Source organism: Pan troglodytes, chromosome 8, assembly GCF_028858775.2.
Source record: "Pan troglodytes isolate AG18354 chromosome 8, NHGRI_mPanTro3-v2.0_pri, whole genome shotgun sequence".
Lineage (NCBI taxonomy): Eukaryota > Metazoa > Chordata > Mammalia > Primates > Hominidae > Pan > Pan troglodytes.
The window spans coordinates 101,712,404-101,732,098 of NC_072406.2; positions in this window are offsets into that span (position 1 = coordinate 101,712,404).

A 19,695-nucleotide genomic window follows, 5' to 3' on the forward strand; every position below is an offset into this window, starting at 1 on the left:
TCACTCATATTAACACTTATGAAATTCCAGGAGTTTTAGGCAGCCAAATACATATTTCTTATTTTATTACATGACTTCTCCCATGAATAGCAACTATACTACCACCCCCACTCTCCATGAGGCAAAAGATGCGTCAGTTTCTCATGAGCCAGTTACAGAGCTTTCTGGGGAAAGAGCTGCCTGGAGCCATTATAATCCTGCCCAAGAGGGCCTGCTGGCAGAGGGGATGGTTTTCTAACAGTAAGGGTCCATAACCACAAGAGAACCAGGAGCTGAGTTGCAACCAGGCAAAAGAGATATACTACATGCCTCACAGGTGTGTGCCTAGAAGGACAAGCAGGGAGCCTCCATAAAAAAATAAAAATAAAAACAAAAAACAAAACAAAACATAAAATCACCTACTAAATAAAAAGTTAACAAGTGCGCATACCAAGTAAGATTGTGCCCTATTTTCCTAATCTCTTCTCCCACTGAGCCAGACCCTAGAGGAATTTTTTTTTTAAATTAATTCCAGAAAGCTGGGAAAGAAGAAACATTAAGCTGGAAAGAGGAAAGAATCATGCCTCCTTCTCCCACTACAAACAGACAATTTTATAGTGGCCCTGCCTGGGGGAGGAGGTAAGAATTGACATTAAACTAAATTCTAAGTTTTTATCATGTGTGTGAATTAGATATTTTAATTTCTAAATTGAGACTGTGTTTGTGACTTAAAATGACCCAGAGGATGGTCTGTTACCTAACAATGAGCAGAAAGCCATGGGACCTGTCCACGTGTTCATCCAGGGATGGGGAAAGGCTGTTCCCACTGAACAATTTTTAAAGGGAAAGTAGGAGTCGAAAAATAAAGCTGCAGTTTTCCTATACTCTGCAAATGATGCTTCTTCACCATACCACATACACAAAAGGGAGAAAAACATATAGACAGGGGCTATAAAAAAAAGTATGCAAGTCATCTCCAGAGGCAATACCAACTTAAGTATAAATAGATTACGGAAAAGTTTAGATCAATTCATGGATAATATCAAAATAAGTTATGACGAGGAGGAAATATTCAGAAGATGTTGTCACCTTTGAGACTGACATGATATCAATGTTCTCCCGCTGGCTTCATTTGTTTATGATGTCATTTGTTTTACAAACAAACAAAAGATCAATTTCAATATTTTAAAGCTGTGCATGTGTTAATTGATCACAACCAATAGATACCAAGATAAAATAATCTGCCATGATTATTACTTCATTGGCCAAAGCATTTTAAACATGACACTACAAGGATGGTGATAAATGTATATAATTATCCACTAAAGGTTATTTTTGATCTTCCCTTTTATACGTCGCCCGAGATAAGAGCAGTTTTTTAGGAACAAGAATGGGGACAACTCACCTATGCTTAAAAGGACTTGTAAAAAAAAAAATAGCTATAAGTGGCTGGGCGCAGTGGCTCACACCTGTAATCCCAACACTTTGGGAGGCTGAGGCGGGCAGATCACCTGAGGCACCTGAGGTCAGGAGTTCGAGACCAGCCTGATAAACGTGGAGAAACCCCGTCTCTACTTAAAATACAAGAGTATTTTTAGTCTCTACTAAAAACACAAGAGTGCAATGGTGCCGACATGGCAAGTAATTTATTTGGGCAAGTCTGAACTAAGCCATAATTAAGTATTCATAAGATAAAAAAGACAATCTACATTTGTTGTATAGCACCATGGAGTTTATATTCACAAATATTACTCTTTCTAAGACTCAGACCAATCTAGTATGAAAGGTAGAGAAGGTTAATAGTCATCTCCTGCCTTTGTCTACCCAACATCTATGCCCTTTCCTTTAGGAAACAACACCTCAGTATTCCCATTCTCAGTTCAAGCGTCTTGAACCTATCTCCTCCTGGGGAGGCCTGGCCAATCAGAGACATGACTCATTCAGAGACTTATGAACCAGGCTAGACCCATAAGAGTCACCAAATAAGACATTCGCTAGAACAACAAGGAAGATGTGGCTTCTTTTCATGGGGTTCCCAAGTCACAGCATGCCAACAGTGAGCTGCAGGTGGCCATTTTTCTCTTTACTAAGCCAGCCTAGGAAAGAGTTCAAGAAATATGTGTTGCTGAAATTGTTTAAACATTTGAACTCAGCTATATCTAAATCCCACCCTTGAGGTTCTCTGTTAAGTAAATAAATGAATTCACCTTTTTTCTTTCTTTTTCTTTCTTTTTTTTTTTTTTTTTGTCTGAGAAGGAGTTTCACTCTTGTTGCCCAGGCTGAAGTGCAATGGCCCAATCTCAGCTCACTGCAACCTCCGCCTCCTGGGTGTTAGCAATTCTCATGCCTCTGCCTCCCAAGTAGCTGGGATTACAGGCATGTGTCACTATGCCCGGCTAATTTTTGTATTATTAGTAGAGACGAGGTTTCTCCATGGTGGTCAGGCTGGTCTTGAACTCCCAACCTCAGGTAATCCGCCCACTTTGGCCTCCCAAATGAATTCACTTTTTACTTTTTGTCACCCTGAGTTTAATGTCTGTCACTTGCACCCTAAAGTCCTACTTTTTAAAGTCACTGTTATTCTTGTCTTATAAATATGGTCAGGGCTTATATGATTGTCCAAGATCACATAGAAATATGCGGCTGAGCCAGAATGTAAGCTAAGAGAGCTGTCAAACTCCCAGTCCATAGCTCCTCTTCCTTCCTCGGATTGGCTCCCCTTTCCATATAGTTATACTACCAGTATTTTACAGGCCTAAACAAATGCATTTTTATCTCTTTTGCCCAAGTACCTAAATAAACAAATGGGCCAGGAGCTGTGTCAGAAGCAGGGTGATAAAAAGAATGAGTGTGTATCATTAAGCAGATAAATGAAAGGTTCCTACCAAGGTAATTTTGTCAAAGCAAACTATAAAAAAAATCAATCATCAGTTCCTCTAATGTTAAAAGTTCTAGAAGCCTGTGAAATTGAAGGATTGTGAGCCACAGTAACATATTAGAAATAAAGAAAACTGAAGTAATCATATTGGCCCCATTCCTGTTGGTAAACTAATTTAATCCCCCACACTATATTTCTTCTTGAAGAACTATAATACAGTAATGTTTAGTATTGAGTTTTTCAATTATCTAACATGAAAGTGTCAGCCAAGATTATTAAATAGAGGAAATGTTTTAAATCAAGCAAAGAAACCCATTGGTCCAGCATCAAAAAGGACACGTAGCTAGTTCATTAATAAAAACGTGCTCTATTTCATACACACTGTTGACAGCAGTATTAACCGGTTCAATTGTTTTGGAGTGACATTTGGCAGTAAGTTTCAAACGTACTCAACTTCTGACCCAATGCTTCTACATTTAGGAATCTGTCTTATAGTTAACACTCCCCAAATGCTCAAATATGCTCATACAAGAATGCATTAGCATTATTTGTAACTACAAAACATTGGAATATGTTTCCATTAGCAGCGAATCAGTTGGGTAAGCTGTGGTACATTCAGCTTCCAATTTTGTACAGCAGATTGAGCACGCATGTTTATCTCTCCTCCTAAAACATTGCTGGTGGTAAAGGAATCAAAGGAAATAAACCACAAGGATAAAGAGAACAGGAGAGAACATAATAGCAAACAAAAGATGTCAAACACATTTTGGAAGCCGGAAAGTGAATGAACAGATGGGATCTGATTTAGCAAAACAGAGAACACTGAAACCTAATCCAACATGGAAGGGAGACGGTAAGAAGGAAGCCAAACTGCAGAATCCCAGAAAGACTCAGGAATGAAGGAACGGAAGATTTCTAAAGACAGCAAGTGTGGGAATGAAGCTAAAAATAGGACTGATGGAAAGTTTGTAGAAGTTCCCACCCCTCAGACAATTAGCCTTCCCCTCCCTGGAAGAAAACTGGTATTTAGTCTGTGGAAATGCTACATACTGTTCTTGGAGATAGCAGATACAGCGGAAGTAGCAAGGGAAGGCAGAGCACCACACAAAAACAAGAGGATTAAATGAATATCATACTGAATGGTGAAATGCCCTGTCCCACAACTCTGGCCCTATATTACTCTAAAAACACTAGGAACTGGCCGGGCATAGTGGCTCATGCCCCTGTAATCCCAGCACTTTGGGAGGTCGAGGTGGGCAGATCACTTGAGGTCAGGAGTTTGAGAGCAGCCTGGCCAACATATAGTGAAACCCCGTCTCTACTAAAAAATACAAAAATTACCTGGTAGTGGTGGTGTGCGCCTGTAGTCCCAGCTGCTTGGGAAGCTGAGACAGGAGAATTGCTTGAACCTAGGAGGCGGAGGTTGCAGTAAGCCGAGATCCGCCACTGCACTCCAGCCTGGGCCACAGAGCAAGACTCCGTCTCTCGAAAAACAAACAAACAAACAAACATCACACTAGGAACCAGGTTTCTAGCTACCACGCAAAACACTGACAACTGTCTTTGGAGAAACTAACCAAGCTAAGAGAAAAGGTATTAACCCTTGGGAGTGTTACTCAGAAACTACAGATGCTCCTTGACTTATGATGGGGTTAAATCTTGATACATCCATCAAAAACTGAAAATATCCCAAGTTAAAATGCATTTAATACACCTAACCCACTGACCATCCTAGCTTAGCCTAGCCAACTTTAAATGTGCTCGGAAATTTAAATTAGCCTGTAGTTGGGCAAACTCATTTAACACAGACCCTATTTTATAATTAAGTGTGGAATATCTCATAATGTATTGAATACAGTACACTGTAGAGTACAGTACCAGTTGTTTACCATCATGATCGCGGGGCTGACAGAGCTATGGCTTGCTGCCTCTGACCAGCATCATGAGAAAGTTGTCTTACTACATATCACCAGCTCAAAAAAAGATCAAAAATCAAAATGTGAAAAACAGTTTCTACTGAATGTGTATTTCTTTGGCACCATTGTAAAGCCAAAAATTTGTAAGTTGAACCAGAGCTGCTCATTCTACATGCAACTGGCCAATCCACAAATCCTTCCTTCTAATCAGCTTCTTAATGTCTCATTCTGAAATAAATGAACAACCAAAGATCATCAAATAGTTAAGAAATTACCAAATGATTAGGAAATTATTAATATAACTAATAATTATTATAACAATTAACACAAGAAGTGGGATGGGGGCTTTAGGAAGAGAAAGAAATAAATTCAGAGGAAACATGGACAATTCAGGGCATGAAAGAACATACAAGGACATGAAAGAAAAATTCAAAGAAAAAAACTACAGTAAATATCTTCAGAGAGGTCAAGAAAACATAATGCATAAATAAAACAAGAAGAGGAGGCTATAAAGAAAGAAACATTTGGAAACTAAAAAAGAATGCTTGGAATTAAAATATAATTGTGGAAATTGAAAATTTAATGGAAGGATCAGAAGAACTATCCCATAAAGTAAACAAGAACACAAAGATGTAGACTATTAGAAGGAACAGGAAAACTAGTGAATTAGTTCAGAAGAGTTAATATTCAATTAATAGGAGTCCCAGAAACTAAGAAAACAAGGGGAAATAAATGATGAAAGAAATGCTATAAAAACATTTCCCACATTTGAGCGTCCAATGAAATTACTGAAAAAACTCAGAGCCCTCAATCTTGCACCATTCACAAAAGTTGATTTCAGGTGTATTACACAACTGCATATGAAAAGGCAAAATAATTAAGCTTTAAGGAGCTAACATCCTCATGATTTGGAGGTATGGAAAGAATTCTAAAACAGGGTTCAAAGAGCTCCAATTATAAAGGAGAAGAACACTTTCACATTTGACTACCTTAAAATTAATAATTTCAAAAGACGTTATTAAGACAATAAAAAAGCAAGACAGAGAGTGGAAGAATATATCTGCAACATGTATAACCAACATAGGACTCCTATCAAGAATATAAAAGGAACTCCTATTAAAAAGACACTCAAATAGAAAAAGGACTTTGACAGGCAATCCACACAAAAGGAAACCCAATGGCCAATGAACACATGAAAAGATGCTCATTTTTAATCAGAGAAATACAGTTTTAAAACACAATGAGAAAAGTGTGAACCCGAATGTAAAGTATAGGCTTTAGTTAATAATAATGTATCATTATTCGTTCATCAGTTGTAATATGTGTACAACACCAAGTCAAGATGTTAATGACAGGAAAAACCAGAGAGTGGGATATGGGGGCAGACACAGAGTATACGAGAACTCTGTACTTTCTGTTTGTAAACTTAAAACTGCTCTAAGAAATAAAGTCTATTAATTAAACACATATACACACATGAGATATCACTACAAACACATCAGATTGATTTAAAAAGCAAGTTTCTTTTGGTTTTTATTTATTCTCAACAAATATAGGTAGAAACAAAGAAATTCAGAGGTTAACGTATACTATTTATACAAACAAAAATGTATATGTTTTAAAACTGAACTAGTGTGATTATATATTTTTTGGACCAAATTGCTGGGAACTCAAAGACCAGGTCTTTTCAAATGAAAAATAAAAGCACAGTGGTACAAAAGGATAACTGGAAAGCACAGAGGAAGAATTCTACATGGTGTGGGGGAAAGAGCACTGTATTAGGGCCTCTGGAACTCAAATCTCCCTAAACCTACATAGCAGGTGAGAGGCAGAACAGAATTAAACTCAAGTCTCCTGACTTCCAATCTAGCATACATCCTCATCATGCTATTTCTATGCTCTGTGCAGTTACTGATTAAAGAATTAATAGGGGTAGAGATCAGAAAGAGGAAAAAAAAACCCCAAGATGATTTCATTAAGGCCAAGTCGATCTTCATTTAAGAGGATTCTTTCTAATAAGATATAAACCAACATTTCCTACTGAGGTCTCAGAGCTATATTTTATGTATGTATGTTACTATGTAATTATACCTCCAATATCTTAAATCATAAGGGCACACAAACTACATGAGATAAAGTTAGAAGTAGGTATAATTATTTTATCTACGTCTGTACTATTTGAAAACTTAACAAGAAACAATTCTTATCTTTATAACTAGTAAAAATAAAGATAGTAGGGGCCAGGCGCGGTGGCTCATACCTGTAATCCCAACACTTTAGAAGGCCAAGGCAGGCAGAGCCCACAAGTTCAAGACTAGCCTGGGCAACGTGGCGAAACCCAAACTCTACTGAAAATACAAAAATCTAGCCAAGTGTAGTGGTGCGTGCCTGTAGTCCCAGCTACTCGGAGGTGGGTAGGGTAGGGGTGGTAGAGGGTGGGGGTGAGGTGGGAAGATGGCTTGAGCCCAGAAGGTCAAGGCTGTGGTGAGCCCCGATCATGCCACTGCACTCCAGCCTGGTTAACAAAAAGAGACTGTGTTGAAAGAGAAGAGAAGAGAAGAGAAGGAAACATTTCTAGTTCAATTGATTGAGATTAATTACATTAACAATGATTCCCTGTTTATGTACAATTGGCTGAAATATAGATACAAAGGGAATGTGTTCCAAAAATTATATGAACAAATGAAGTTGAAAAACAACAAATGGTTGACCTCATTTTTATCAAGTATGTAAAATATTTACAAAACACCTGGAATATTATATTTTAAAATATTAAGAAATAGAAAGGGCAGTCATGATCAGAGAGTTTTTGCAGCTCCGACTCGGGCAGACAGAACAGCTTGAGGAGACTCGCATTATGAATTTTTGTTCCAGAATGACTGCAGGAATAAATCAGGAAACCCAAGAGGACCCACAGACCCTCTGAAGGAGGTGGATTGCTCCTGCAGGACCTGGGAGACACCCCAAATACTGTGGTGGTATCCATGTCTGAGAGACCCACAGACGCTCCACATCATAGGCCTCTGTGCAGACAACCCCCTGTACCAGCCCGGAGCCTGGCAGACTTGCTGGGTGGCTAGATCCAAAAGAGAGATAACAATCACTACAGCTTGGCTCTCAGGAAGCCACATCTATAGGAAAAGGGGAGAGTACTACATCAACGGAAGACCCCATGGGGCAAAAGAATCTGAACAGCCTTCAGCCCTAGATCTTCCCTCTGACAGAGCCTACCCAAATGAGAAGGAACCAGAAAACCAACTCTGGTAATATGACAAAACAAGGCTCTTTAACATCCCCCAAAAAATCACACTAGCTTGCCAGCAATGGATCCAAACCAAGAAGAAATCCCCGATTTACCTGGAAAATAATTCAGAAGGTTAGTTATTAAGCTAATCAGGGAGGCACCAGAGAAAGACAAAGCCCAATTTAAGGAAATCAAAAAAAGCGATATCAATGAAATAAATATTTTTATTTATTAAAATCAATCAAGCTGGGCATGGTGCCTCATGCCTGTAATCCTGGCCCTTTGGCAGGCCGAGATGGGTGGATCACCTGAGGTCAGGAGTTCAAGACCAGCCTGACCAACATGGAGAACGCTCGTCTCTACTAAAAATACAAAATTAGCTGGGTGTGGTGGTGTGTGCCTGTAATCCCAGCTACTCGGGAGGCTGAGGCAGGAGAATCACTTGAACCTGGGAGGCGGAGGTTACGGTGAGCCCAGATCCTGCAAATACAAGGAAATTAAATAATCTGCTCCTGAATGATCATCAGGTCAAAATGAAATCAAGATAGAAATTAAAAAGTTATTTGAACTGAATGACAATAGTGACACAACCTATCAAAACCTCTGGGATACAGCAAAGTCAGTGCTAAGAGGAAAGTTCATAGCCCTAAATGCCTACATCAAAAAGTCTAAAAGAGCACAGACAGACAATCTAAGGTCACACCTCAAGGAACTAGAGAAACAAGAACAAACCAAACCCAAACCCAGCAGAAGAAAGGAAATAACCAAGATCAGAGCAGAACTAAATGAAATTGAAACAAAAAAAATACGAAAGATAAATAAAACAAAAGGATGGTTCTCTGAAAAGATAAACGAAATTGATAGACCATTACTAAGATTAACCAAGAAAAGAAGAGAGAAAATCCAAATAAGCTCGATAAGAAACAAAATGGGAAATATTACAACTGACACTACAGAAATAAAAAAGATCATTCAAGGCTATTATGAATACCTTTATAGGCATAAACTAGAAAACCTAGAGGAGATGGATAAATTCCTGGAAAGATACAACCTCCTAGCTTAAAGCAGGAAGAATTAGAAACCCACCAATAACAAGCAGCAAGATTGAAATGGTAATTTTAAAAATACCAACAAAAAAAAGTCCAGGACCAGAGGGATTCACAGCAGGATTCTACCATACATTCAAAGAAGAATTGGTACCAATCCTGTTGACACTATTCCACAAGATAGAGAAATAGGGAACCCTCCCTAAATCATTTATGAAGCCAGTATCACCCTAATACTAAAACCAGGAAAGGACATAACAAAAAAAGAAAACTACAGACTAATATCCCTGATGAATATAGATGCTAAAAGCCTTAACAAAATACTAGCTAACTGAATCCAACAACATATCAAAAAGATAATCCACCATGATCAAGTGGTTTTCATAGCAGGAGTGTGAATGTAGGGATGGTTTAACATATGCAAGCCAATAAATGTGATACACCACATAAACAGAATTAAAAACAAAAATCACATGGTCATATCAATAGATGAAAAAAAAGCATTCGACAAAATCCGGCATCCTTTTATGATTAAAATCCTCAGCAAAATCAGCATACAAGGGACATTCCTCAATGTAATAAAATCCATCTATGACAAACCCACAGCCAACATTATACTAAGTGGGGAAAAGTTGAAAGCATTCCTGCTGAGAACTGGAACAAGGATGTCCACTCTCACCACTCCTCTTCAACATAGTACTGGAAGTCCTAGCCAGAGCAATCAGACAAGAAAAAGAAATAAAGCACATCCAAATCAGTGAAGAAGAAGTCAAACTGTCACTGTTTGCTGATGATATGATTGTTCACCTCGAAAACCCTAAAGACTCCTTCAGAAAGCTCCTAGAACTGATAAAAGAACTCAGCAAAGTTTCCAGACACAAAATTAATGTACACAAATCAGTAGCTCTTCTGTACACCAACAGCTACCAAGCTGATAATCAAATCAAGAACTCAACCCCTTTTACAATAGCTGCAAAAACAAAAAACAAAAAAAACAAAACCTTAGGAATATACCTAACCAAGGAGGTGAAAGACCACTACAAGGAAAACTACAAAACACTGCTCAGAGAAATCATAGATGACACAAAGAAATGGAAACACATCCCATGCTCATGGATGGGTAGAATCAATATTGTGATAATGACCATACTGCCAAAAGCAATCTACAAATTCAATGCAATGCCCATCAAAATACCACCATTATTCTTCACAGAATTAGAAAAAATAATTCTAAGCTTCATATGAAATCAAAAACAGTCCACATAGCCAAAGCAAGACTAAGGAAAAAGAACAAATCTGGAGGCATCACATTATCCAATTTCAAACTATACCATAAGGCCATAGTTACCAAAACAGCATGGTACTAGTATAAAAGCAGGTACTAGTATAGATCAACAGAACAGAATAGAGAACCCAGAAATAAACTCAAATACTTACAGTCAACTGATCTTTGACAAAGCAAACAAAAACATAAAGTGGGGAAAGGTCAACATGGCAAAACCCCATCTATACTAAAAATACAAAAATTAGCTGAGTGTGGCAGTGCATGCCTGTAGTCCCAGCTTCTCAGGAGGCTGAGGCATGAGAATCACTCAAACCCAGGAGATGAAGGTTGCAGTGAGCCAAGATTACACCAGTACACTCCAGCCTGGGCGACAGAGCAAGACTTCATCTCAAAAATAATAATAATAATAAATTAGGCTGTTGTATTTTCTTCCTAGCATATTTATCACTATTTGAAGTTGTCTCATTTGCTCATTTGTTTATTATTTGTCTTCACTACTAAAGTGTAAGCTCCATGCAGGAGGGACACTTGCCTATGTTATTTCATGGCTGGATTCCCAGTACCTAGAACATGCCTAACATATATTTTAAAAATTCCCCAATAAATACCTATACCTGTCAAAACTGGAAAATGAATTGTCTCATGAATTGAAGACAATTTGATCCTTACTGTGTTGCTTTTAAGTTATCTAGGTTGGCTGCTGACACAGCCCAGATTGAAAACTGTCACTGTCTCAGTTAGGGAGGATGTAGGGTAGTATACAGCACAATGACCATTTCATGCTGGAATTCAGGCAAAAGTGATTCCCGGCCGGGTGCAGTGGCTCACACCTATAATCCCAGCACTTTGTGAAGCCAAGGTGGGCAGATCACGAGGTCAGGAGTTCGACACCAGCCTGTCCAACATGGTGAAACCCCGTCTCTACTAAAAATAAAAAAAATTAGCTAGGCATGGTGGTGGAAGCCTATAATCCCAGCTACTTGGGAGGCTGAGGCAGAAGAATTGCTTGAACCCAGGAGGCAGAGGTTGCAGTGAGCCAAGATCGTGCCATTGCAGCCCGGGCAACAGTGCAAGACTCCATCTCAAAAAAACAAAAAACAAAAAAACAAAAAAGTGATGCCCACAGAAATTCCTGATACAACTGAGAACTAGATCTTGCATGCATTCACCTACTTATGGTAAAGCTTCTGAGCAGAACTCAGCAGCTTGCCCAGGAGTTTGCAGCATTTCAGAGCCATGCACTGGACAGCTATCAAAACTGTGTCATGTGCCTTGAGCCTTGAGGACTATAGAAGCAAATAAACATCAGTCATTTTGGCTGCACATGTGTCGGACACTGCTAAAGTCAACACCCCTTCCATAAGGAGTGTGCATTTCAGTTTCCAGCTGCCAAATCGTATTGGTTGTCACAGATTGAAGCCAACATGATTCATAAATGTTAATTTGGCAGAGGATCAGGAATTCCCCAACTTCATGTCAACTAGGCTTCCATCTGTCCAAGGAAGCCAACAGTCTGCTTTCTCCTATCTCTTAATAAAAGGCTGAAAAGATGAGCAATGGTGATCAGCAAAGCTTGTAGGAAACATGTGCGCTATCTACAATCAAAACTGCAATCTATGATCAGGATCAGCGGGTTCCTATTTGGTAATAAGTACCTTGTCAAAACAGACAAGCACTTAGTTCATCTCTCTCCGGTAAATGTTCTCAAAAGCAGCCCCAAGTCACTAGAAACAATAGGATGAGAGAGAACAAGGCAATATTCTCTTTGCATAACAAATCTTAGTAAATTATAAACACATCAGAGTCACTTATTCCTCACATAATTGACTCCTACCTTTTCTTTTTCACGTTATTTTTCTTTTACATTAAATATGCCTTACTAAAGTGGTGGGTCCTTCATTAGCATCCTCATGTAAACATAGGCCTTGTTTTATTTGAAAAAGATTAAAAAGGTGGTGACTCACTTTAATAGGAAAACCCACAAACAATGAATGCAATGCCCTTTAATCCATAGTTGCTGTTCCAATCCCATGTAGAATTATAAAAGGTCCCCATAAAATCCCATTAACCTGCCCAAGACCTCTCTCTTAATAGCTCTCTGCCTTTTCCATGCAGATGTACAGCATGATTGAAGTAGATGAAATATGAAGTGATTTCACACTGTGGGGTTAGAGAAAGAAGGCGAAGTCCAGTAAGGGCATGGAGCATATGAATTTCTAGATGTGCCCAAATAAAGAAGAGATGTGGACAGGTAAGTCAGAAGTAGTAGCCTGAAAAGACCATGGGGCCAGGTGGGTCAAGAAGGGTGGGTGTTTTCAGAGTCGCTGGAGAAGGCAAGTCCACAATAAGATTGAGAAGAGACTGGAAAGAAAGATGCTTGTGGTGGAGTCCGCAATTGTTCCCATACAATTTGGGCCACAGAGGCCACTGTAGCCAGCTGGGGCCACAGCAACAGGAAGGAGTGGGAGGCCTGAGCAGAGGCTGTGGAGGAAGACAAGTCTATCACCAGAGGCTGGAAGTGAAGGAGGAAGTCGAGAGCAAGCCAAAACCCCAGGGTATCAAATGCTTCTCATTTGAGAAGTCTGCAAGAAAACAGCACAAGGAAGACATGTTGAGAGGAAATAAACAGCAATGTCTTGTTCAGTTACAAAATAATTAAGAAATGGAATTTTACTCTTGTGCCTCCCCAATACACAATTTTCTCAGCTTCAGCTCCCATCTCCATGAGGCCTCAAAATTAGTCATCAGATTTTACCACTTTTTCCCATATCTACACAAAATAGTTCAAGTTCAAACAGCTCTGAAAGTCTCTTTTCCGTTGCTTCAAATTCTTGGTCCTGAAACTAAGCAGCCAGAATCAGCCTGTCAAAACAAAACAAAAAAAGCTCCCCAAAAAGGTCACTGATCATTGATTAAAACAGTCAATCTCATGTAAAGAGTCCATTAACTAGTTGGAAAGAGGCTCTTAACTAATGCCTTTCCTTATTACCTGTTCCCTGGTTCATCAAGTTCTCTAACCCTAAAACACAAACATACTTTCCAACCCACCCTTCATCTGGCCCATAATCAAACATAGTAAGTGAAAGAAAAAATATATATATTATTGTACCCTGGACAACCCTTATTTTCATAAAAGTAGTAATTGGCTCCATGAATAGATTTTCCGCTTTTTTCAAGTTGGTACATACGGAACCATTATTGCTTTTGATGTTGACATAAATACTCACTATAAGGCCTAAAAGTATTCAGAAAATTACAGAATATACAGTGTTACAGACTAGGAAGAAAGTACTCTCCCAGGCTAGTTGTAATTAACAAAGATGACCAGCCAAAACCTTGGTGAGTGAACAAACCCAAAAAGGAGATTTATTTTATGCTAAAAACCAAGATGGGGGAGGAAGGTGGATGAGAGAAGCAGAAAGACACATGCTGGGGCCTGATTACAATGTTTCTAGAGTCTAATCCACTGCCAACAAGCCCTGGTTCTGCTTCACTGGGCAGAGGAACATGCAGCCCCGAGCACCAGAGCATGATCGGAGGGACCCAGGGTACAGAGTGTGCCAGGGAGCATAAGTCTCAAGGCAAGAAGGATGAAGACCCAGGTGAAGGCTGAGCAGACAGAGCAAATGGGGGTTGCCATCAACCTCTGAATTGATACAGCTTGATTCTGAGTGTCAAGCATTTTTAATTATACATGTTATACATAATTGATGCAGAAAAAGGAGAAAATGGAGCAAAAAGACAATAAAAATCATCCACATCTGCCACCCAAATAGGCACTACTTTTATTTGGAATACTTTGAATAATTATTTTATATACTTATAATGTATGTAAATAGGAGATTGAGACCATCCTGGCTAACATGGTGAAACCCCATCTCTACTAAAAATACAAAAAATTAGCCCGGCGTGGTGGCAACATCTGTAGTCCCAGCTACTCGGGAGGCTGAGGCAGGAGAATCTCTTGAACCTGGGAGGTGGAGGTTGCAGTGAGCTGAGATCATGCCACTGCACTCCTGCACTCCAACCTGGGTGACAGAGTGAGACTCCATCTAAAAAACAAAAAAACAAAAAAAAAAAACAAGAATTCCAGCAAGATGGCTGAATAGGAACAGCTCTGGTCTGCAGCTCCCAGCAAGACTGATGCAGAAGATGGGTGATTTCTGCATTTCCAACTGAGATACCTGGTTCATCTCACTGGGACTGATTGGACAGTGGGTGCAGCCCACAGAGGGTGAGCTGAAGTAGAGTGGGGTGCTGCCTCACCCAGGAAGCTCAACGGGTCAGGGGATTTCCCTTTCCCAGCCAAGGGAAGCCATGAGAGACTGTACCGGAAGGAACAGTACACTCCTCCCCAGATACTGCACTTTTCCCATGGTCTTCGCAACCGGAAGACCAGGAGATTCCCTCTGGTGCCTGGCTCTGCAGGTTCCACGCCCACAGAGCCTAGCAAACTAAGATCCATTGGCTTGAAATTCTCGTGGCTAGCGCAGCAGTCTGAGATCGACTTGGGATGCTGGAGCTTGGCAGAGGGAGGGGTGTCTGCCATTGCTGAGGCTTCAGTAGGCGGTATTATGCTCACAGTGTAAACAAAGCCACTTGGAAGTTCGAACTGGGTGGAGCCCACCACAGCTCAGCAAGGCCAACTGTCTCTCTAGATTCCACCTCTGTGGGCAGGGCATCTCTGAACAAAAGGCAGCGGCCCCACTCAGGGACTTATAGATAAAGCCCCCATCTGCCTGGGACAGAGAACCTGGGGGAAGGGGCAGCTGTGGGCACAGCTTCAGCAGACTTAAACGTCCCTGCCTGACAGCTCTGAAGAGAGCAGTGGTTCTCCCAGCAGAGTGTTCGAGCTCTGATAACAGACAGACTGCCTCCTCAACTGGGTCCCTGACCCCATGTAGCCTGACTGGGAGATACCTCCCAGTAGGGGCTGACAGATACCTCATACAGGAGAGCTCTGGCTGGCATCTGGCAGGTGAACCTCTAGGACGAAGCTTCCAGAGGAAGGATCAGGCAGCAATATTTGCTGTTCCGCAGCCTCCGCTGGTGATACCTGGCAAACAAGGTCTGGAGAGGACCTCCAAGAAACTCCAAAAGACCTGCAGCTGAGGGGTCTGACTGTTACAAGGAAAATTAACAAACAGAAAGGAATAGCATCAACATCAATAAAAAGGACATCCACACCAAAACCCCATCCATAGGTCACCAACATCAAAGACCAAAGGTAGATAAAACCACAAAGATGGGGAGAAACCAGCGCAGAAAGGCTAAAAATTCCAAAAACCAGACAGCTTCTTCTCCTACAAAGGATCACAACTCCTCATCAGCAAGGGAACAAAACTGGACAGAGAATGAGTTTGACAAATTGACAGAAGTAGGCTTCAGAAGGTGGGTAATAACAAACTCCTCCAAGCTAAAGGAGCATGTTCTAACCCAACGCAAGAAAGCTAAGAACCTTGAAAAAAGGTTGGACGAATTGCTAACTAGAATAACCAGTGTAGAGAAAAACATAAATGACCTGATGGAGCTGAAAAACGCAGCATAAGAACTCCGTGAAGCATACACAAGCTTCAATAGCCAAAGTGATCAAGCAGAAGAAAGGATATCAGTGATTGAAGACCAAATTAATGAAATAAAGCAAGAAGACAAGATTAGAGAAAAAAGAGTGAAAAGAAATGAAAAAACCCTCCAAGAAATATGGGACTATGTGAAAAGACCAAATCTACATTTGATTGGTGTACCTGAAAGTGACGGGGAGAATGGAACCAAGTTGGAAATCACTCTTTAGGATATTATCCAGAAGAACTTCCCCAACATAGCAAGGCAGGCCAACATTCAAATTCAGGAAATACAGAGAACACCACAGAGATATTCCTCGAGAAGAGCAACCCCAAAACACAAAATCATCAGATTCACCAAGGTTGAAGTGAAGGAAAAAATGTTAAAGGCAGCCAGAGGGAAAGGTCGGATTACCCACAAAGGGAAGCCCATCAGACTAACAGCAGATCTCTCAGCAGAAACCCTACAAGCCAGAAGGGAGTGGGGGCCAATATTCAACATTCTTAAAGAAAAGAATTTTCCACCCAGAATTTCATATCCAGCCAAACTAAGCTTCATAAGTGAAGGAGAAATAAAATCCTTTACAGACAAGCAAAGGCTGAGAGATTTTGTCATCACCAGGCCTGCCATAATTACAAGAGCTCCTGAAGGAAGCACTAAACATGGAAAGGAACAACCGGCATCAGCCACTGCAAAAACATGCCAAATTGTAAAGACCATCAATGCTATGAAGAAACTGCATCAACTAACAGGCAAACTAACCAGCTAGCATCATGACAGGATCAAATTCACACATAACAATATTAACCTCAAATGTAAATGGGCTAAATGCCCCAGTTAAAAGACACAGACTGGCAATTGGATAAAGAGTCAAGATCCATCAGTGCACTGTATTCAGGAGACTCATCTCACATGCAAAGACACATATAGGCTCAAAATAAAGGGATGGAGGAAGATCTACCAAGCAAATGGAAAGCGAAAAAAAAGCAGGGTTTGCAATCCTAGTCTCTGATAAAATAGATTTTAAACCAATAAAGATCAAAAGAGACAAAGAAGGCCATTACATAATGGTAACGGGATCAATCGACAAGAAGAGATAACTATCCTAAATATATATGCACCCAAACAGGAGCACCCAGATTCATAAAGCAAGTATTTAGAGACCTACAAAGAGACTTAGACTCCGACACAGCAATAGTGGGAGACTTTAACACCCCACTATCAATATTAGACAGATCAATGAGACAGAAAATTAACAAGGATATCCAGGACTTAAACTCAGCTCTGGACCAAGTGGACTTAATAGACATCTACAGAACTCTCCACTCCAAATCAATAGAATATACATTCTTCTCAGCACCACATCACACTTATTCCAAAATTCACCACATAGTTGGAAGTAAAACACTCTTCAGCAAATGTAAAAGAACAGAAATCACAATAAACTGTCTCTCAGACCACAGTGCAATCAAATTAGAACTCAGGATTAAGAAACTCACTCAAAACTGCACAACTACATGGAAACTGAACAACCTGCTCCTGAATGACTACTGGGTAAATAACGAAATGAAGGCAGAAATAAAGATGTTCTTTGAAACCAATGAGAAAAAAGACACAACATACCAGAATCTCTGGGACACATTTAAAGCAGTGTGTAGAAGGAAATTTATAGCACCAAATGCCCACAAGAGAAAGCAGGAAAGATCTAAAATCGACACCCTAACATCACAATTAAAAGAACTAGAGAAGCAAGAGCAAACAAATTCAAAAGCTAGCAGAAGGCAAGAAATAACTAAAATCAGAGCAGAACTGAAAGGGATAGAGACACAAAAAACCCTTCAAAAAAAAATCAATGAATGCAGGAGCTGGTTTTTTGAAAAGATCAATAAATAGATAGACTGCTAGCCAGACTAATAAAGAAGAAAAGAGACAAGAATCAAATAGACAGAATAAAAAATGATAAACGGGATGTCACCACCAATTTCTGTGTATTGTCATTACACAGAAATACAAACTACCATCAGAGAATACTATGAACACCTCTACGCAAATAAACTAGAAAATCTAGAAGAAATGGACAAATTCCTGGAAACATACACCCTCCCAAGACTAAACCAGGAAGAAGTCAAATCTCTAAATAGACCAATAACAGGCTCTGAAATTAAGGCAATAATTAATAGCCTACCAACCAAAAAAAGTCCAGGACCAGATGGATTCACAGCCGAATTCTACCAGAGGTATAAAGAGGAGCTGGTACCATTCCTTCTGAAACTATTCCAATCAATAGAAAAAGAGGGAATCCTCCCTTACTCATTTTATGAGGCCAGCATCATCCTGATACCAAAACCTAGCAGACACAACAAAAAAATAGAATTTTAGACCAATATCCCTGACGAACATCAATGTGAAAATTCTCAATAAAATACTGGCAAACCGAATCCAGCGGCACATCAAAAAGCTTATCCACCATGATTAAGTTGGCTTCATCCCTTGGATGCAAGGCTGGTTCAACATATGCAAATCAATAAATGTAATCCATCACATAAACAGAACCAACAACAAAAACTACATTATCTTGATATTTGCAAAAAAGGCCTTTGACAAAATTTAGCAGCTCTTCATGCTAAAAATTCTCAATAAACTAGGTATTGATGAAACATATCTCAAAATAATAAGAGCTATTTATGACAAACCTACAGCCAATATCATACTGAATGAGCAAAAACTGGAAGCATTCCCTTTTAAAACTGGCACAAGACAAGGATGCCCTCTCTCACCACTCCTTTTCAACATAGTATTGGAAGTTCTGCCCAGGGCAATCAGGCAAAAGAAAGAAATAAAGGGTATTCAGTCAGGAAAACAGGAAGTCAAATTGTCTCCATTTGCAGATGACATAATTGTATATTTAGAAAACCCCATCATCTCAGCCCCAAATCTCCTTAAGCTGATAAGCAACTTCAGCAAAGTCTCAGGATACAAAATCAGTGTGCAAAAATCACAAGCATTCCTATACACCAATAACAGACAGAGAGCCAATTCGTGAGTGAACTCCCATTCACAATTGCTACAAAGAGAATAAAATACCTAGGAATCCAACTAACAAGGGGTGTGAAGGACCTCTTCAAGGAGAATTACAAACTGCTCAATGAAATAAAAGAGGACACAAACAAATGAAAGAACATTCCATGCTCATGGATAGGAAGAATCAATATCGTGAAAATGGCCATACAGCCCAAAGTAATTTATAGAGTCAATGCTATCCACATCAAGCTACCACTGACTTTCTTCACAGAATTGGAAAAAACTACTTTAAATTGCATATGGAACCATAAAAGAGCCTGCATAGCCAAGACAATCCTAAGCCAAAAGAACAAAGCTGGAGGCATCATGCTACCTGACTTCAAACCATACTACAAGGCTACAGTAACCAAAACAGCATGGTACTGGTACCAAAACAGGTATACAGACAAATGGAACGGAACAGAGGCCTCAGAAATAACACCACACATCTACAACCAACTGATCTTTGACAAACCTGACAAAAACAAGCAAGGAAGGAAGGATTCCCTATTTAAATGGTGCTGGGAAAACTGGCTAGCCATATGGGGAAAGTTGAACCTGGATCTGTTCCTTACACCTTATACAAAAATTAACTCAAGATGGATAAAAGATTTAAATGTAAGACTTAAAACCATAAAAACCCTAGAAGAAAACCTAGGCAATACCATTCAGACATAGGCCTGGGCAAAGACTTCATGACTAAAACACCAAAAGCAATGGCAAGA